Genomic DNA, 22,314 nt, shown 5'->3' on the forward strand with positions numbered 1-22,314 from the left:
TTATGGTAATAGTTACTCCTAGGTTGGAACCCTTGATTCCCTTGGAAATGTCGTTGTTGATTTTGAGGGTGTGGTTGATAAGGTTGTTGTTGTTGTCTCGGTTGGTAGTCCCGTTGGTTTGCCATGTAGTTTACTTCTTCGAACCCGGGAGGTGGACAGAATCCGGTGTCATGCTCACCTTTGCAAAGCTCGCAACAAGCTATTTGTTTAGCTTTAGAAGGTTCTCTCAACTCTTTTATTTGCTGCGTTAAGAGTTCCACTTGTTGTGAGATGAGTTTGTTTTGGGCAAGGATGGCATCGTTCGTCCCAAGTTCAAGCACTCCCGGCTTCTTCAAAGAGTTGCCTCTACTTTGACTCTGAAGATCATTTAGAGCCATACGATTTATAATATTGGTAGCTTCTTCGGTGCTTTTAGACAATAAAGACCCACCCGAGGTAGCATCCAACAACGTCTTGCAATTTGGTTGAAGTCCATTTTTGAAAATATGGATTTGAGTCAACTCATCAAATCCATGCCCTTTACACTTCCGAAGCATGGATTTGAATCTTTCCCACGCCTCATTTAACGATTCCTTGTGAAAACACTGAGATGGCCGTCTTGGATTCCATGAACCGGTTATGGGAGAAGAATCTTTCGATGAACTTCTCTTCCAACACGTTCCAGTCTGTCATGACGGCTGGTGTTTGATCTAAGTACCAATCTTTTGCTTTGCCGAGCAAAGCGTGGGGAAATAATCTTCTGAACAACGGTAGCTCCTGAGCCTGATCCACTCCGGCCGCCAATGCTATCTCATAAAATTTTGTGAAAAAAGCAAAGGGATCTTCATGGTCCATTCCGGTGAATGGACTTCCATATAATAAATTGAGAGTTCCCGTTTTCATCTCGGCTTGCCTTCCCGTGTGGTTGGCAAACTGAGCAGTGTTCCTTGGACTGTTTACACAAGGAGTGGAAATGGGCGGTGGTGGTGGTTCCATGATTGGTATGAACGGTGGTGGATGTGTGGTAGAAGAACTTTCTCCTTGTTCTTGTCGCTGTCTAGCCTGTTGCCTCCTTCGTCTTGTTTTGCTATTAAGCCTCCTTGCGGTTCTCTCGATCTCGGGATTAAAAAGAAGTTCGTCCACAGGGATCTGCCCTCGCATAAAACGTAAGCTGCACACTAAACCAAACAAATTACAAGCACAAGTCAAAAATTCGAAAGCTAAAAATTAAGCAACCATTGTGATGCTCGCAATATCAATTCACAATCCCCGGCAACGACGCCATTTTGTTGATTGTAATTTTAAGTGTCGGGTTTTTGTTATCGTCTCCAGAGGGATTGTGAGATATCACCGCCTTTCGACAGTTGTTTTAACTCTTAGCTTAAGGTAACAATTGTATTTGGTTTTAGTCACGGTATCTTGCATAAAAGTGTAATAAAATGCGGTAAAAGTTTTGGTTTTAATATTTGAGAAATATTGCCAAAGTTAGGGTTCGACGATCACTTTGTATGTATATGTTCGATCAACAAAACTTATAAACTCCTTTAGATGATAAACTATTTCACAAAGTCCTCCCAATGTGTTTATCTCTAACACACATTGTGAGTTTTCCCATTTTGATCCATTGTTTATCTCTAACACAATCTATCAAAATGAAAACTTTTTGGTTCAACCTTATGGTGAACAAAATCATTCATTACTATCTCTAGCTAACAAACAAGATTGGATGAAAACCTAGGTTAAGAGTTGGTAAACATCTCTCGATCATAAACCAACACAAAGAGTTTTGAATAAGAACAAAGTTTTCACCATATATTCACCATTAAAGAGTTTACAAATGAAGATCATCCCATTTACACACAAAGCTAATGATCATCTACATCTAACCTTGAAAAAATGAAGGACTTAGCTACTCATTTTCATGGTAGCTTGGTCAACAAGTTTCGGAAGAAAGTTGATCAACATCCGAGTCGAATAATCGAGATTGGATGGGAATCCACCTTCTTTTTGTGAAAGATTGTTAAGAGATGAAGATAAATGATTTCTAGGTCACAAAAGATCCCAAGAGCAATGCTGGAAAATATCTAAAAAGTACAAAAGTATGGAGGTGCAAAAGTATGGCTTCAAAAAGTAGTCCTTGCTACTTATAGAGTTGCTACTGAGCTGTCATGCTCGCTATGCGAGCAGAATGGCTCGCCTAGCGAGCCCCTAAATGAGGCACCTGAGGCACCTGCGCCCAGAGAAACAACCTTTGTCAACTGGCATGTTCGCTAGGCGAACAAAACCTTCGCTAGGCGAAGCCCACGCTTCAACCTTCGCTCCAGCAAGCTTGAGAGGTTTTGCTACTGGAATGCTCGCTGGGAGCTCGCTAATGGCTCGCCTAGCGAGTGAGTGCTGGCTGCGCTTTTCACCAAGTCTGGACGTGTTCGCTACACACCTTGCTGGCAGCTCGCCTAGCGAGTTTGTAGATGTTTTCCACTGTAAAATACTGGAGCTTTTCGCTGGGTTCTCGCTGGGCGCTCGCCTAGCGAGCCCTTCGCCACAGCCCTCGCCTAGCGAGCAAGCTGATGAATGCATCTTTTCTTTGGTCCCTTTGCCAACTTTCTTGTGGCTTCATTTTCTATTATTTCATGCCTAATTCCTGCACAATAACACACAAATCAAAGGTACCAAAATCATTTATCATTGTATTGCAATTCATCAAAAACAAAGGTGGTTTCGAACACTTTAGCAAGGAAACGGAGTGAAAGATGCCCATATTTGATAGCTCAAATAAGCACTTTTGGGTATCTAACAGATCACCATTTAGAAAAGCATTTTTAACATCCATTTGAGAAATATGCCACTGAAAAACCAATGAAAATGCAATAAGAGTGCAAATAGTAGTCATCTTGGCCACTGGAGAAAAGGTTTCTTCATAATTTATATCATATTGTTTAGAGAATCGCTTAGCAACAAGACGTGCTTTGTAGTGCTCAACTGACCCATCAAACTTTGTTTTGATTTTGTATACCCAACAAGTTCCAATAGAACATTTACCAGGAGAGAGGCTTACTAACTCCCAAGTTTTTGTCTTGTGTAGAGCAGAGAGTTCCTATGTCATAGTTTGCTGCCAATGGGGGTCAAGTATAGCCTCTTTATAGAAAGATGGCTCAGAATAATTATGAATAGAGGTTAGAAAAGAATAAAAGGAAGCATATTTAGTGGAGTAAACAAATTAGGAAATTGAGTGAACTTACGATCATGAGATGGATAACAAGGAGGAGGATAATGAGGATCAACAGTCGTGAAAGGTTGTTGGATAGTCGTGGAGACAAGACGGATGCTAATATCAGGATTAGCAATAGTATCTGACCTGCAGTTCTCAAAATTAAAATCACTATAAATATTATCGTCAAGATCAAAAGGATCAATATGGGAGAGTTTTGAACTACTAACAATATAAGAATCAAAATAAAGAGAAAGAAAAGGAATGTGTTCAAGAAATACAACATGAGGAGAAACCTAAAGTTTTCTTGATTGAGGATCATAACAATGATAGCCTTTTTGACCATCCCCGTGACCAAGAAAAAAACATATGGCAATCGAGAACATAACTTACGACGTTTTACTTATGGACGAAGAACAAAGCAAGTATAACCAACGACTTTCAAAGAAGAAGAATAAGGGATGGGTACAAATTTTCAAAAGGAGACAAAATTTTATTAATAGTATGAACAACAGCAAGAATTGTTTCACCCCAAAACTCAAGTATAGCCTCTTTATAGTAAGATGGCTCAGAAAAATTGTGAATAGAGGTTATTAAAGAAGAAAAAGAAGTATATTTAGTGGAATAGACAAATTAGGAAATTGAGTGGACTTACGATCATGAGATGGATAACATGGAGGAGGATAATAAGGATCAACAATCGTGAAAGGTTGTTGGGTAGCCGTGGAGACAAGAGGGATGTTAATATCAGGATTATCAATAGTATCTGACACGCACTTCTCAAAATTACAATCACTATAAATATTATCATCAAGATCAAAAGGATCAATATGGGAGAGTTATGAACTACTGATAATATAAGAATCAAAATAAAGAGAAAGAAAAGGAATGTGTTCAAGAAATACCACATGAGGAGAAACCTAAAGTTTTCTTGATTGAGGATCATAACAATGATAGCCTTTTTGACCATCCTCATGACCAAGAAAAACATATATGGCAATCGAGAACATAACTTACTACGTTCTACTTATGGACGAAGAACAAAGTTAGTATAACCAAAGACTTTCAAAGAAGAATAACAAGGGATAGATACAAATTTTCAAAAGGAGACAAAATTCTATTAATAGTATGAACAATAGCAAGAATTGTATCACCCCAAAACTCAAGTATAGCCTCTTTATAGAAAGATGGCTCAGAAAAATTATGAATAGCGGTTAGAATAAAAAGAAAAAGAAGCATATTTAGTGGAATAGACAAATTAGGCAATTGAGTGGACTTACGGTCATGAGATGGATAATAAGGAGGAGGATAATGAGGATCAATAGTCGTGAAAGGTTGTTGGGTAGCCGTGGAGACAAGAGGGATGTTAATATCAGGATTAGCAATAATATCTGACCTGCCATTCTCAAAATTACAATCACTATAAATATTATCATCAAGACCAAAAGGATCAATATGGGAGAGTTCTGAACTACTAATAATATGAGAAACAAAATAAAGAGAAAGAAAAGGATTGTGTTAAAGAAATACAACATGAGGATAAACCTAAAGTTTTCTTGATTGAGGATCATAACAATGATAGCCCTTTTGACCATCCCCGTGACCAAGAAAAACACATATGGCAATCGAGAACATAACTTACTACGTTCTACTTATGGACGAAGAATAAAGCAAGTATAGCCAAAGACTTTCAAAGAATAATAACAAGGGATATATACAAATTTTCAAAAGGAGACAAAATTCTAGTAATAGTATGAACAACAGTCAGAATTGTTTCACCCCAAAACTCACTAGGAATTGAAGCAGACAATAAAAAGGAATTGGAAGTCTCAACAATGTGATGGTGTTTTGTTTCAGCAACTTCATTATGGTAAGGAGTATTAGTACAAGATGTCTGGTAAATAGTACCATCATATGCAAGTAATTCATAGAATTTATTAGAGGTGTATTTACCACCTTAATCACAACATAAGCACTTTATAACAGCATTATGTTGTGTTTATCCATTGCACGAAACATGTGATAAATATCAAAAAATTAAGAATAATTTTTCATAAGTTGAACCTAACATTAATGAGTATAGCCATATATAAACGAAGCATAGTATCTAGATCCACTCTTGGTAATAATTGTTGATGGACCTCATACATCATAGTGAACTAATTCAAAGGGTGCATGTGAAATAGAAACACTTTTATTAGAAGGTAAAGCTGAAAATTTTGCAAGTTTACAACCATAATAATCTGAAATATCACTGGTTTGTAATTTCCTAAAGCTATGATAAAAGGCAAGTACTTTAATCTAGAAGCAGATATATGTCATAGATGGGAATGCCATAAATAAAAACTAGAAGAGGAAGAATTCATATGAAAAAAAGATAATAAATCAGTAGTGGAAGTAGAAGTTGAGGTTGTAGTGTCTGAGACTTTCAACTCATCCAAAACATAAAGTCTCCCTTGTCTACGGCTTGTCCCAATCAGTTTCCCCGAGTGTGAATCATGCACGCAATAAGAAGTGGAAGAAAATGTAATATAATAACCAGAATCACGCAATTAACTAACAAAAGCAAGACTCAAAGTAAGACTAAGAATATAATAAACATCAGAAAGTGACATATTAGTTGTAGAGATATAACCAATGTATGCTAATGGCATAGGTGTATCGTCATCAGTCATAACTTACATAGATGAAAAGGGATTTAAAGACACAAATAATTTACCATCATATGACATATGATGTGATGCTCCAGAACCAATGATCCATATGGAAGGAGACATACTTGATAAACTATAATAATTATAACCTTTAATAGCAGAGGAAAATATGACATGTGGATGAGTGGTAAGAATATTTTGGAGTTACTCTACATTATCAAATATTTGAGAAGTGGTCTCAAATGGACATACATAATTAGAACCAAAACCAATAGTAGTAAAAGCAACAACAACAACATTGGATGATGGATTTTAAACTTCTTTTTATTTTCTTTCAGCAATTCAGGACATTGAGATTTCAAATGATCATTCTTCTTACAAAAAGCACATTCATCAATACCAATTTCATATATACCTTGATATTTTCTTTTATGAACGGGGGCAACAAAAATAGATGGAGGAGTGTAGAGAATTCCTTTATTTTAATCATATTAGAGTGAGTCTTAAGTCACATTTCTTTTGATAATAACTCATTAACAAATGAATCAACATTGGGAAGAGGATTACGATGTAGAATACTTCCACTAATACTCTCAAAAGCATCCCAAAGAGCCATCAGAAATTGAATGGGACATTGTTTTTCTCTTTGCTCGATGTATGCTTTGACAAGTTTTAATTCCGCTTATTCCATAAGAACCAATTGATCTCATAAATCAGTCATGGTCAAATAAAATTCTTGAATGGTGATATTGCTTTGCTTAAAATCCCTAATGTCACTCTCCATCTGATACCATTTTGTAAAATTAAACTAATTATACAAATGTTTCAAATGATCCCAAACCTCCTTAGCAGTATCATATTTTTCTATTTGTACACCTATTGACTAAAAAACATAATTATTAATCCAAGTGAGGATCTTCAAATGACTAACATCTCATGTTTCCAACTTTTTTGCATATGTTGCTTCATCTTTTTTTATATGTGGGCTTAATAGAAGTTCCATCAGCATAACTCTGCATCCTTTTACCTTTCAAAAAATATTTTATTACATAACTCAAATAATCATAATTTTTCTATTGAGTTGAACACTAATAGATTGAAGAGAATCATCTTTTTCACTGGCCGTTACTATTTTTTTAATGATTTAATGTTCAAACAAACTCAAGCTCAGAACCCAAACGAACTTCTATCCAAAAAAAATTGTGGAGAGAAAAGAAGCAAAATCGTAAACACAAAATTGAAGAGGCTAATTAATTGAATGAGTAAGCAAATAAATTGTAACAATAAAGTCAGAAGAGAATTCTTTTACTATTGCAAATATCTCATTGAGTCAATCAAGCTCTTTGATACCATGCTAACAAAAGACAGAAGATTTTAGGATTTCCATTAAAATGACAAAAGTTTGTAGAATAAGGATTAAAATAGAGTATAAATACTAGATAATAGAAAAAGACTAAACTATACTTATAAATATATAATATTATATAATAATATAATAATATTGTTATCTAATTGAGCTAACCATGGCTATCCCCATTTATTTAGTTAGTTATATAATTTTATTTTTGGATGAGATATTGAATAAATTGTTATATTTTCAGGGTTAGGTACTCTTAAATAATATATATATATATATATATATATATATATATATATATATATATATATATATATATATATATATATATATATATATATATATATATATATATATATATATATAAAAGAAGGTTTAGAATCATTTAAAAGTTTGTATAATCGGTATATATATGTACAATGATATCGGTCTAAAGGACCCAATTCAAATATATTATGCATCATCCATAAAAAAAATCCACTTCTCATAGAATAAAAAATGTTCAATAGTGAGGTATGTTTGAGGTGTTCACTTCGCCATAACAGGATGTCACGACATGGTAATCTACCCTTCAAAGATATCCATACAAATTAATATGCTACAAATCGGGCATCTAAAAATATTGGTGTAGTTTTGTGTTATATGTGTAGCGGGAAATTAATGATCATCAAGCTATTGATAAGCTAGAGATCAATTAACAAGAGTCGCAACCGCGCTTTTATTGTTTCCAGGGGAAAAGGGGAAAAGTACGAACAAAACCGAAATAGTAAGAAGTTTTCAAATAAAAACTAATAAAAGTCAAAGATCACAGGTAAGGGGGTTGGTTACACAAAGGGAAGGTGTTAGCACCCAAAGTGTCCTAGGTACTCCTAGGGAGCCCTTTTTGTGTGCATGTGTATTTTGTACAAAGTGATGTTTACAAACAAGTAGAGTGGGGGGATGAGAAAAGAATTGATTAATTATATTTTTGTGTTTGACAAGACCTTCGGACTTGTGCCTACGTACCAACATAAAAATGAGGGATCAAAACCTCGTAGTTCGTGCTAGAAATTTCAAAATGAGTGTGTTGGTTTTTAATAAAATTAAGATTGAAAGGCACAAAGGCCTAAAATGGTTTGAATGAGTTAGTTCTTTTTGGTTTTTTTAAAGTTTAAGTCAAGTATAGTTAAGTTTATTTACAAGTTTGATTTAAGAAGAATGAGTTTGAAAATACAATGGCATAAGGCCAAAGTTTCTATCTTTTTTTTAAAATGGTCATAGTTTTAGAACAAAAGTAGTTCACACAAAGAGGATTTTGAAAATGGAGGGAGAGATTTTGAAATCAAAGAAATGGGGAGAAGATGAAGAGACTACCCTATGTACAAAAATTTAAAAATTTAAAGTTGAAAAGACCGGACCAAATGGGAGCAATCCAATAGACAAGTATGTCAATAGAAACCCAGAATTCCCTTGGACTTTTTAGATTCAGGCAACACACAAATGCACAATTATATCAATCTTGAAGAGCAAAGACATCAAATAAAGATGGCCTCATCCAAGCTTATCCACTTCAAAGATCTTCTTCAAAGTATCCCATGTAGCAGATGAATTCCACAAGTCATAGGTTCAACATAATACCATGGAAGAAGGCCAAGTTTCCACACAATACCATGGAAGAAGGGAGACTTACAATCTCACTAACTAGAATGCTTATGCCTTTTGTGTCACAAATTTAGCGCTATGTTAAGCAATCGTAATTGGACTTATGTAGAAGTCACAACTATTTGAGGCCGGGCAACTTTTGGTGTTAATGCATGTTGGAGACATAGTATTAAGAACTATGCTCATTAAACATACCACACACAAAAAATATGCAAAGGTGTGACCTAATATCATTCATACTCATGTTAATCTTTCAATCAACTAGCATTAGGACTTTGAGATGTCATTGGCCAAATGGAAATTAATGGATGAAGAAGGGGAATTAGATGAAGAGGGAAAGGGATGAATGAGATCACAAATTGGTCAAAGGAGGACTTTCACCAAATTAATATTATTCATTCATTTTGGGAGATGAAATGTACATTCCATCAATCCCCTTAATCCAATAATATTAACTTGACAAAGTCAAATCAACCTTGACCAAGGCCCAACAACAAATGAGAAGCTCAAATAAGTCAATACAAATGGTCGACACAATTAAAATGGCATTTATTCAATTAAAAAGTAGTAAAATAATGCATTAAATTCAAATATGTTTTGTCCAAATCCTAAAATCTCATCAAAACACCAAATAAATGGCCATGAGATTTATCATAGGTCAAACAAGATCAAAGTACCTTGGATAAAAAATTTCATAATTTTTGGACACTTAAAAATATTTTTAAACAATTAAAAACAAATGAAAAATCAATTAATTCATGAAAAATATTAATAATGGTCCAATAAATAATTTTAATTCAGAATATGAAAGAGAAAAATATTTGAATTTTTTTTGTGAAAGTCCCATATTTTTTGGATCAATATTAAATTTATTATGAATTATTGAAGAAAATGGAATTAAATGGAAATTCAGAAAATGCTAAATTACGTGGACCATCAGATCTCCCTCATTAATTGAGGTGGAAGATATGATGATCCACAACTCGCATTCCACCAACACCTTAGTCAAGTGCGTTGTGACATGAGAAATCAAAAGGAATGGTTGAGATTAGAACATGAGAATTAGATCACACGGTCCAGACCAAAGACACATCGTCACCGGAGCCAGAGCTCCGGTTGTCTTCTCCGGCGAGCTTCGTCGGACAGGTCAACATGAACCATCACCAAAATTTCAAACAGGGACATGATTTTAAAGAGAAAACATCACTGAGCACGAATATCACCTCCATTTCTTCAAATTCCAACTATATTGAGAGATATGTGGAATTGAAAAATGAGGTTCATGATCTGAGTTGCTTCGATTTGACCTCAAAGCAACTCAAACACCTTGCCTACATTGGTAGGACTTCAGCCAACAGAATAATCAATAGAATTAAGCAAGAAACAAGGAGAATCTGAGAGATTAATTTTTTTGTAAATTACCTTCAATGGAGGTCTGAGCTTGCTAGATCTTGATCTGAATCGTGCTTTGCTTCACTTCAATTGCTTGTAGAAGAGGAATGGAATGGCTTAAAATCAATGGACTCCTGGAGAATTGAATTCCAAAATAGTGGAGATTCAAGCTCAAATTCAAAGGAATTTATCAAGGTTATCCTCTTAATGTGAAGGGTTTTCAATGGAGATTCAAAGTTGGTGCAGTGTGTGTGTTAATTCTGAGCATAAGGGCTTCAACTTATAGAGAAATTGGATGATATTTGCACACTCATTTTCAATTTCCAAAATTGGCAAATGATGAAAGCATGGTGCATGGGCGCGCATAGGCCCATGAAATGATTGTTTGAAAGTCCAAAGTGAAGTTCAGATGCTTTGGAGATGGATTAGATTGCAAGGCAATTGAGCATTGTCATTTGAAGTTTGATCCATGCCACAAGATACCAGCCTGTTCAAGCCATGCGCAGCCTACGCATTTCTCATCCAAAGTGCATGAATTTTAGCTCTTTCAAAAGGTGAGATCAAGAGGAACAAGTTTGATGTTGAACACTTTTACATTTGGATCTTTTAACTTGGAGATATTTGAGGTGGAAGTTTGGAAAAATTTTGACATATTAAAAATTTTCCAAGTGTCAAGCCATATGTCTCAATATTCCACCTTACTTAACTTTTTATGGGAGCTTCAAATGAGAAAAATGTCTTTATTAAAGTTGTATCTCTCTCAAAGACCTTCAAAATGGTCACAAAATTCATGTAATTTGGATTTGAAATTATAGAGTTATACATTTTTGAAGTTTGGCAAAATCATTTGATCAATGGTATAGGTCAAAAGTGACCTATAATGTAGCCTCATATCACATGTTCAAAGAAGTTGAATTAGCTCCCACTCCAAACATAAAAGTTGAAGCATACACATTGAATTTGATTGTGCAACTTGGAAATATTTCATCTCATAAAAAATGAGCAAGTTATGGCCTTGGGAATTTGACTTTCAAATTAGGGTTTAGACAAAATGACCTATAATGTTTCAATATAGGAAATGATTTTCCAAGCAAAAATAGCTCTATCTCTCAACATGAAAGTTGTTTATAATGACATTTAGAGTAACGTTTATCTTGGAATCATTTTCATATGGTGAAAATTGTAGGAGATAGGGTTTAGGGAGACCCAGTTTTGATCAGATGAATTCATTTGGCCAACCACCATCAACCAACTTGCTAACTTCCAATTCTCTTGACTTTATAGGCTCATGTAGATAATATATTCATAAGATGATGATATTTGAAGTGTCCCTTGAGAAATTTGATCAATTTGTGAGATAGCTTGTTGGAGAAGTTACTCAAGATACCCAGCCAAACTAGGGTTTCCAAGGCAAATCACCTTCAAACTCTTGAAGAAAGCTTGATCAATATAACATGTAGAGATAATTGGGACTCATATATGGTGCTTATAACCATTCTTGAATCAATTCTTGGTTGTGCTCTTTGTTCATGAGGTCTAAAACCCTAGATGTGATCTTGATGAATCAATGATATCATGTCCTACCTACAAAAGAGTTAGATAGATACAAAGACATATTTTTGGTATTTTGGTTAGTGAAATGATAATATACAAGTATGATATAATCACACAGTGCTTGGTGATCTCTCCCAAAACAAACCCAATGAAAAGGGGCAAGGAGGATGTCAAGGTATGATCTCAATGCTAATGCTTATGATGAAATTGCATGAGGGATCTTAGGGTAAAAATTGGGGTCTTACAGCTGCCCCTATTTAAGGACATTCTAACTGAGGAGGCGAAGGTTAAAATCTTCGGCTCGACACAGTAGAATGGGCTTAAATAACAACATAGAGAAACTAATTTTGGTCCCTAAGAGACCTCATGATGCATATGATGTGAATGCAAAAGTTAATGCTCTGTGGGGAAATATTGCCACAAAGTAAAAAGAAATCAGAGAGACCGAAAATCTACAGGAGCACAATGCATTCCATAAGGAAAACTCGCTGGGGAAACAGAGACTTTGAGGGGATAAAAGGGACTTATGCGTAGGCCAGGCTACGACTTAAAACTGCTGGGGGACTAGAGGGATTCCACACAAAATAGAAAGACTCAGACGGGGAAACAAAAACATCTGTAGGGGGTACGAATAAGTCAGGATAACACTAAAATATTCGACTCATGCAGGGGAGAAACACGATTTCAATAAGGAAAATGCACTTAACTCAACTAGGGAAAAAATAAAATTTCAACATAGGAGGAGCAGAAATCTATTATCTATTACCTGTTACTGGGTAAGGAGATAATAAAGATCTGACGGAGAGAACCTCCTTCATCGGTTAAGATGAACATATCAAGGATGACTCACCGAGGAAAAAGCCAGGAGGAATATTCATTACCGGTTACTGGGTAAGAGTAAACTTACTGGGGAAAATTGCAAGAAATGGGATTTACAACTACCAATTACTGGGTAGAAGACCAAGGGTGAGAGTATTCGTCATTAGTTAGGATGAACATATCAAGGATAAACTCGACAGGGAAGAAAATCCGTCATCGATTAAGATGAACATATCAAGGATAGACTTACCTGGGGATGTCAAGGAGGATACCCGTCATCGGTTAAGATGAACATATGAAGGATATACCAATTGAACAAAAAGGGAGGAATTACATCTATCAAAATCTGGATAGAAAACCGTCAGAGAGAAAATCCGTCACCGGTTAGGATGAACATATCAAGGATTAACTCTGCGAGGGGACAAAGTAGGATTTACAACTACCAGTTACTGGGTAGAAGACCAAACAAAGAGAAAATCTGTCACTGGTTAAAGTGAACATATCAAGGATAGACTCTAAAGGAGGAGAAAATAGGGATTACATCTATTGGTTACTGGATAGAATACCAAAGAAGAGAAAATTCGTCACCGGTTAAAGTGAACATATCAAGGATAGACTCCGCTAAAGAGGAACAATAGGATTTACAACTACCGGTTACTGGGTAGAAGACCAACAAGGAGAAGAAAACCCGTCATCGATTAAGATGAACATATCAAGGATTAACTCTCAGAGGAACCAAAATAGGAATTACAACTACCTTTTTACTGGGTAGAATACCAAAGAAGAGAATATTCGTCACTGGTTAAAGTGAAAATATCAAGGATAGACTTCTGCGGGGGAAGGAAGGATACTCGTCACCTTGATTAAGATGAACATATCAAGGGTATACTTCAGGGGACTCTACTAAGGAGACCAAAAGGTAATTTTGTCGGGTATTAGGCAAGAAGTAACGAACTGCCAACTAATAAGAATATTACCAGTTACTGGGTAATAGACTCTTAAGGGACCAAACGATCTTTCTAGGTAAGAGCTAGAAAGAAACAATCAATCAAGACTCAACCCAATAAGGACATAACTCAAGGGGGAGTAATTCCATCCAGAAAATTTGCTGGGAAGGAAACTGAAATAACAATCATCCACGAGGAAACAAACTCAGTGGGGAAACAGAGAAATGTTAAAGTCTTTTCTGCTTAGGGGGCTGACACTCTACAATTGAAGGAGGACATACACTAGATTTGGTATGGGGATAAAGTACCGCCATAACAGAGAATGAAAAATCTCAAACCAATCAAATATGAAGATGCAGGATATGCAAAATCATGAATTTATATGAATGCATGTGTATATGTATATATGGTGATTATGCTGACAAAACGATCACGAAAGATATAGAGATGTCGCAAAGAAATGAACCACCGGTACAATCCTCGGTCAATCCACAAAAATCATGGAGACAAACTGCTAGAGAACAGAGAGATCAACAACCCAAAGGCTCAACCCTGGATGGGGAAAGAGATATGTTAAGGATAAAACATCCAAACGGTAGGGAATTTTAGGTCAACACCATAAAAAATGGGAGACAACCCTACTGGGGAACAAATCAAAAAGCCGCTCAAAAACCAGGATGAAACTCTAACTGGGAGAAAAGATACGACGATCGGTGGGGACACCAAGGCGATCTACTGGGGAGAGATCGAACATCTTCTGATGACGATCTACCTGCTGAGGAAACACGAACTCCCCTGGGAAGGCCGAAACTCTGTTGGGGATAAAGACACGCCGCAACCAACTCAGTTGGGGATAAAGAAATAAGCTCCACTGGGGAATCAAACACTCCGTTGAGGAACTGAAACAACACAAACATCCAGGGATACCCGAAGAGTCACTGCTTAGGGAACCTCAGATGCTTCACACTTAAGAATTTGCTTCTTACTGAAATGTTGTTGATATTCTTCTTTTCTTGCTTTGGAAAAGTTCTTGCTTTTATATTTTTAAAGAAAATTTGATTTTGATTTAAAAATTTAATTTCAAAAATGATCATAGTAAAATTTAAAATTATTGGCTGAAGTAAATAAGAATATAAACAATTGGATAAAGCTCAATTTTATTTAATAGAATGGTAGTCTGTAAATGACAAGACTCCATAGATTTTACAAAGTTGAAAATGGTAATTTACATTGAAAAGGGTTACATTGAATACAAGTGGTCCTTAATCCTTCTACCAATTCTTGACATTCACTGTGCTCTTGACCGCTGCTGGAGATGAACTGATGTCAACCTTGTGCTCAAACAAGTCTTCGAAAATCACTGAAGATCAGTAGAATGCAGTTACTTGCCATAATCCCTAATTTTTGCTTAAGTTTCCCCAGGGTGGGGTACTTAACTTATCGGGAAATCATTTATGTTTTTTATGTCTCTAATTTTTGCCTGGATCGCCCTTTCGGGTTTTCAATCCACCGAGACGCTCATTTTTGCCTAAGTCGCCCTTTCAGGTTTTCAACTTAGCGAGTTGTTCTTTTATTTTTTAGGCGAAGTATTTCTTGACTGCATTTGCGTTCACAGGACGAATGAACTCTTCACCATCCATAGTTGTAAGAATCAGGGCACCACCTGAAAAATCTCTCTTAATAACATATGGGCCTTCATAATTGGGAGTCCATTTTCCTCTGGAATCTGGCTTAAACGTCAAAATATTCTTGAGCACAAGGTCTCCTTCTCTGAATATTCGAGGTTTGACCTTCTTATCAAAAGCTTTCTTCATCCTCTACTGATATAACTGACCATGATACATGGCAGTTAACGTTTTCTCTTCAATCAAATTCAACTGGTCGAACCTGGTCTGACACCATTCAGCTTCAGTCAACTTGGCTTCCATGAGCACACGCAACGAAGAAATCTCAACCTCTACGGGGAGCACTACTTCCATACCATATATAAGAGAGAAAGGGGTTTTCCATGTTGAAGTGTTGACAGATGTACGATACCCATGTAAAGCAAAAGGAAGCCTCTCATGCCAATCCTTATATGTGACAACCATCTTCTGGATAATCTTCTTGATGTTCTTATTCGCAGCTTCAACAGCCCCATTCATCTTGGATATATAGGGAGAAAAATTATGGTGTGCGATCTTAAAGTCTTTGCAAAGAGCTTACACCATATTGTTATTCAAGTTCGATCCATTGTCAGTAATGATCTTGCTTGGCACACCATAACGGAATATAATCTGATTCTTGATAAACCTTACAACAACTTGCTTGGTTACATTTGCATACGATGCCGCTTCAGCCCATTTTGTGAAGTAGTCAATTGCCACCAAAATGAAAAAATGTCCATTCGAAGCTTTGGGCTCAATCATCCAAATCATATCAATTCCCCACATGGAGAAAGGCCAAGGGGAAGAGATAACATTCAAAAGTGTCGGAGGAACATGAATCTTATCAGCATAGATTTGACACTTGTGGCATTTCTTCACAAACTTGCAACAGTCAGATTCCATTGTCAGCCAATAGTAACTTGCTCGCAACATCTTCTTTGCCATTGCATGTCCATTGGAATTAGTACCAAAGGAACCTTCATGCACTTTGGTCATCAACAAGTCTGCTTCGTCTCTATCCACGCATCTGAGCAAAACCATGTCGAAGTATCTCTTGTACAATACATCACCATTCAAGTAGAAATTACCGGCTAATCTTCTCAGAGTCTTCTTATCTTTCAAAGATGCCCCAAGCGGGTAGATCTGACTTTGGAGGAAACACTTGATGTCATAATACCAAGGCTTCTCATCCTTGACTTCTTCAACAGCAAACACATGAGTTGGACTATCAAGATGCATCACAGTCGAATTGGGAACTTCATTACAATATTTCACTATAATCATTGAAGTCAATGTTGCAAGAGCATCTGCCATCCAGTTTTTATCTCGACGGATATGATAAAACTCAACCTTTGTAAAGAAAGTTGAAATCCTCCTCGCATAATCTCTATATGGTATCAAACCGGGTTGATTCGTCTCCCACTCACCTTTGATTTTATTCACCACCAAAGTTGAATCTCCATAGACGTCCAAATACTTGATTCTGAGATCAATGGCCTTTTCAAGCCCCATAATGCAAGCTTCATACTCATCCATATTGTTTGTACACTTGAAAGTCAATCTAGTTGTATATGGAAAATGCGTGCCCTGAGGAGTAATAATCACTTCCCCAATGTCATTTCCATATTGATTAACAGCTCCATCAAATACCATGCCCCAACGGGAACCAGGTTCTGGCCCTTCTTCTAGCAATGGTTCATCACAATCTTTCATTTTCAAGTACAAAATCTCTTCATCAGGAAAATCATATTGCACTGACTGGTAATCTTCAATTGGTTGGTGAGCCAAATGGTCAGCCAAGATACTACCTTTTATCGTTTTCTGAGATCGGTATTCGATATCATACTCTGACAACAACATCTGCCAACGGGAAATTCTCCAAGTTAAAACAGGCTTCTCAAATATATACTTGATTGGATCCATTTTGGATATCAACCAAGTGGTATGATTCAACATATATTGACGCAGATGCTTAGCAGCCCAAGCCAATTCGCAACAAGTCTTCTCAAGCATTGAATATCGAGTCTCACAGTCGGTGAACTTCTTACTGAGGTAGTAGATTGCAAATTCTTTCTTCCCAGTCTCATCTTGCTGACCAAGAACACAACCCATACTGTCTTCTAGCACAGTCAAATACATGATCAACGGTCTTCCTTTAACAGGTGGAGACAAAATCGGAGGCTCAAGCAGATATTCCTTGATACTATCAAATGCTTTATGGCAATCTTTGGTCCAATCACAAGACTGATCTTTCCAAAGAAGCTTGAATATAGGTGCACATGTGGCAGTCATGTGGGAAATGAATCTAGAAATATAATTCAAGCGGCCGAGAAAACCTCTGACTTGCTTCTCAGTTTTGGGCACAGGCATCTCTTGTATTGCTTTGACCTTGGCAGGATCAACTTCAATACTCTTCTCACTGACAATAAAGCCCAACAACTTACCAGAACGAACACCAAAAGTACACTTATTCGGATTCAAGCGGAGTTTATACTTCCTCAAATGCTGGAATAGCTTCAACAAATGCTCAACATGTTCCTCTTCATCAATTGATTTAGCAATCATGTCATCGACATAAACTTCTATCTCTTTATGCATCATATCATGAAAAAGAGTAGTCATTGCTCTCTGGTAGGTTGCACCAGCATTCTTTAGACCGAAAGACATCACTGTATAGCAGAATGTTCCCCAGGGTGTAATGAATGTGGTTTTCTCCATATCCTCGGGTGCCATCTTAATTTGATTATATCCGTAAAACCCATCCATAAACAAAAAGACTTTGAACTTAGCAGTGTTGTCTACCAACATATCAATGTGTGGCAGAGGGAAATCATCTTTCGGACTGGCTTTATTCAAATCTCTATAATCAACACACATGCGGACTTTTCCATCTTTCTTTGGTACAGGCACAATATTGGCACCCATTGCGGATACTCAACAGTTACAAGGAAATCGGCTTCAATCTGCTTCTGAACTTCCTCTTTGATTTTCACAGCCATATCAGGATGTGTTCTTCTCAACTTCTGCTTGACTGGCGGGCATTCTGGCTTCAACGGCAATCTATGCTCCACAATATCATAATCCAAACCAGGCATGTCTTGATAGGACCAAGCAAACACATATGAATACTCTCGAAGAAGATCAATCAACCCCTTCTTAGCATCTGGAAACAGTCGAGACCCAATCTTGACTTCCTTCACATCATCCTCGGAACCCAAGTTGACTAGCTCAATCTGCTCTTCAAACGGCTGAATAACCTTTCCATCTTGCTCAAGAAAACAAGACACTTCATCACTCACTTCTATATCTCTTTCCTCCTCAGCTTCAAACACAGGGAATTCAAAATTTGGAGAAGGAGAAGGATCATTGTATTCAATGGGGTTAGGAACCAACCTGCATAAATGATTTGATATTTTGATTTTAGAGAAGTGAATTTGTGACCAAATATTATGCAGATGGACAATTATATTGTTTATTTATGTTTTTTGCGATTACCATTTTTAGAATAAAACAAAAAGTAAAAACAAAACATCAAATATGTGGATGAATAGAATTAATTTTATTGATGATCAATTTCAAAAATGCCCAACAATGTTCACTTCTCCCTTAGGCATAGGAGAAGGATTTTTAAAATATAAAAGAAATTACTTAGATTGATGCAAAATAACAGGAATATCAACAGCAGTCCAATTGTTGCATGTTTGTCCATGCGTCACAAAGTTGGTGCAGTCTTCCTCTTCGTTGTCCTCTAGCACAACAGCTAAGTGTTGTTCATTCCCATGAATGAACCCTCCGCTACGGAAACTTAGTTGCATCTCTTCAGATCTAACGGTTGACGAGCCCTTCTGGAACCCCAAACCAATTCTTCCTTTGTTGTCGGTGACCTCTACCACGCGCCCCCACTAATCAACAGGACCTTCTTCAATAATTCTCTGCGCATCTTTCAGAGAGGACATCGGTGCCCCAACTCTCTTCTCAGCAGCAATAGATAAGGCTAGGAACGGAGTTCCAACCTCATCCTCAGCTTTTACATATGAGAAAGATGACAAATGGCTAACCAACAACGCTTTCTCACCTCCCACAATCACTAACTTGCCATTCTTGACAAACTTGATCTTCTGATGCAGAGTGGAAGTAACAACTCCTACTTCATGAATCCATGGCCTTCCCAACAAACAGCTGTAGGCCGGGTGAATATCCATTACTTGGAAAGTAATCTGAAAATCACTCGGACCTAACTTGACTGGAAGGTCCACTTCTCCAATGACAGTCTTGCGAGAGCCATCAAAGGCTTTGACAATTACTCCACTATACCTCATGGGAGCTCCTTAATAAGATAACTTTGACAATGTTGATTTTGGAAGCACATTGAGTGACGAACCGGTGTCAACTAGCACGTTTGACAAAGCATCTTCTTTGCAATTCATCGAGATGTGCAAAGCCAGATTGTGATTTCTTCCCTCTTCAGGGAGTTCTTCGTCGCAAAAACTCAAATTGTTACATGAAGTGATGTTAGCTACAATATGATCAAATTGAGCCACAGTAACATCTTGTTCCGTGTACGCCTGTTCAAGAACTCTCTAGAGTGCTTCTCTGTGCGCTTCTGAGTTCAAAAGCAGAGACAGCACGGAAATCTTTGAGGGAGTCTGGAGCAACTTCTCAACCACGTTGATTTCACTCCTCTTGATCAGTTGGAGTACCTCATCATCATCACTATTGGCTTTCAAATTGCTGGATTCACCAGACTTATCTCTTGAACAACCAACAAGATCTACACTAGGCACTTCCACCTTCTTACCAACAATCAATTCTTCCTTATTCTCAGGGACAACTGGTCCAAAAACTCGACCACTGCGGGTCACCTTCGTGATATCTGCAATGCTCACTACTGAACTGGTCGTAGTCAACGGGACCTCTTGACCTTTCTCTACCATCGGAGCATTGTATTGATACCATACAGCTTTATCAGATGCATACTGTCGCATCACGCGAAAAACCGGCGGGAAAAGAAGAACAACAGAGCCGCCACCGTGCGTTATTTATCCCAAAAGAGGGAAAGGAAACGCTCAGAGTAAACCTGGAAAGAACATGGTCTCGCGACCAAAGAGTATGGGTTCGGGAGTCGGTTATGCGGAGGGAAGGTATTAGCACCCCTACGCATCCGTAGTACTCTACGGGATCCACGCACAAAAGGAAGGAATAATGGTTGCTGAACACTGCTCATAAACACACACACACACTGGCTGAAAGAGACACAAGAAACTGACTGAAACTGACTCGGCAGGATATCGCATCCTGGGCCTACTTAGTCTATCAGGCATAGACATCAGAGTCGAAGTAGTTCGGACTGGGGAAACGACACATGCTCGCTAGGATATCGCATCCTATGCATACGTATCTTCTCGGACGAGAGAAGAATCAGAGCATTCGTAGCTCGGCTGACACGCACACAAACGAACACAAATAGGCAAACGTGGAGCCCGACTGCCAATCACTGGACTTATGTCAGCATCCGAACCTAAACACACACAAGAAGGCAAACATGGAGCCTGAATGCCAATTGCTGGACTTACATCCGCATCCGAACCAAACACACGCGCACTGGAACCCAAATGCCACTCGATGGACTTACATCAGCTTCCAAGCACACAACAACACAACAGGTTAATAGGGAGTCGGGGACTCGAGCCTATAACTGTCAAGCACACACTCAAACAGACAGACAACAAATTGCTAAGGAGTCAGGCACTCGAGCCTAGCAACTGTCAAACAACACACACAAAAAAGAAAAAGGGCGCCCGGAGAGATCAGCTCAATCTCCTGCCTACATACTTCATCTGGTGTGAAGATCAGGGCGATGTAGTTCCCCTACAGAGGGATAAAGGACTAGCCTAACCAGATAACAGAGGGAGACACAACTAGGGAGACTACGACTCGAGCCTAGATGTTATCATACAAATTCATCCCTAAGTTAAGGTTTCTAGCTAAATGGCACAAGGGCCAACCTATCCTAAGCATGGCTCACACAGGAAGCAAGCCACACACATTTAACTTGCACAGGAAGCAAGCCAAGTAAATCCTAACTTGCACAGGAAGCAAGTATAAACTAATCCTAACTTGCACAGGAAGCAAGTCAAACAATCCTAACTTGCACAGGAAGCAAGTCAAACAATCCTACAAGCACAGATAGCACACGCTATACACAAACCAGTGGCTCAAACAAGGGTTAGGTTTTAGTCAAGGGGTCATATCAACCTCAACAAACAAACCTCTGGAATGGGGTGAATGTTGCTCTTAACCTTGCCATTGAGGGGCTAAGGTGAAGCAGATGAAAGGATGAAGTGAGGATGAGACCTCACCGCTCTTATCCCTGGCCTGGGAGAGCTCAAGACAAGAATGTGTGGGTTCAGAAAGTGGGAACCCTTCTACACATTTAAAACTGACTCAACTGTACAATTGTACAAGATCTTGGGTTTGTATCTGCAATGCATCAACACAGTGGTGTGAGCAAAACAGATGACACACTGAATAGTGGGGGATAGATTGCATATCCCTACCTTCCACCAATTGCCTCTTCACTTAGGAGGACTTTGACTCTATGCAAGGACAAAGTTAAACATCCACAAACATTGCCTCTTAAGGAGGGCTTCAGACAGTTGCCTGGCCAAGTAACAGGCCAGGTCTTCCAGACTACATGAAGATAAAGGGACATACCTCAATGCAAATTGCTTATACAAGCAAAGCAAAGCAAAAAGTTCACAAGGAACTAAGCAACTAAAGCACCTGAAACAGTCAAGCAGATGTTAGTATGCAACTTCAAACAAAACAAACAGAAACAGACACCAACAGTCAATTAGGGGGCACAAGGATGTGCAAGGCACAAGGCTTATGGCATGTGAGCCAAGCCACCTACAAAACAAAGAGGTTAGGCAATGATACTTGAGTAAGCTCAATCAAAAGAATTGGTCTTAATGGCCATTTGATGGTCAACCTGAAAACACAAGCTCAAAGGTGAGTAGCAGGACCACTAGGTCAAGCCTAGGGTCAAAGATGAATGAGAAAGTCAAAACAGCAAGGGTTAAGTATCCAAAATCATGTTCAAACCATTAGGAAACAA

Source organism: Lathyrus oleraceus, chromosome 6, assembly GCF_024323335.1.
Source record: "Lathyrus oleraceus cultivar Zhongwan6 chromosome 6, CAAS_Psat_ZW6_1.0, whole genome shotgun sequence".
NCBI classification, from domain to species: Eukaryota; Viridiplantae; Streptophyta; class Magnoliopsida; order Fabales; family Fabaceae; genus Lathyrus; species Lathyrus oleraceus.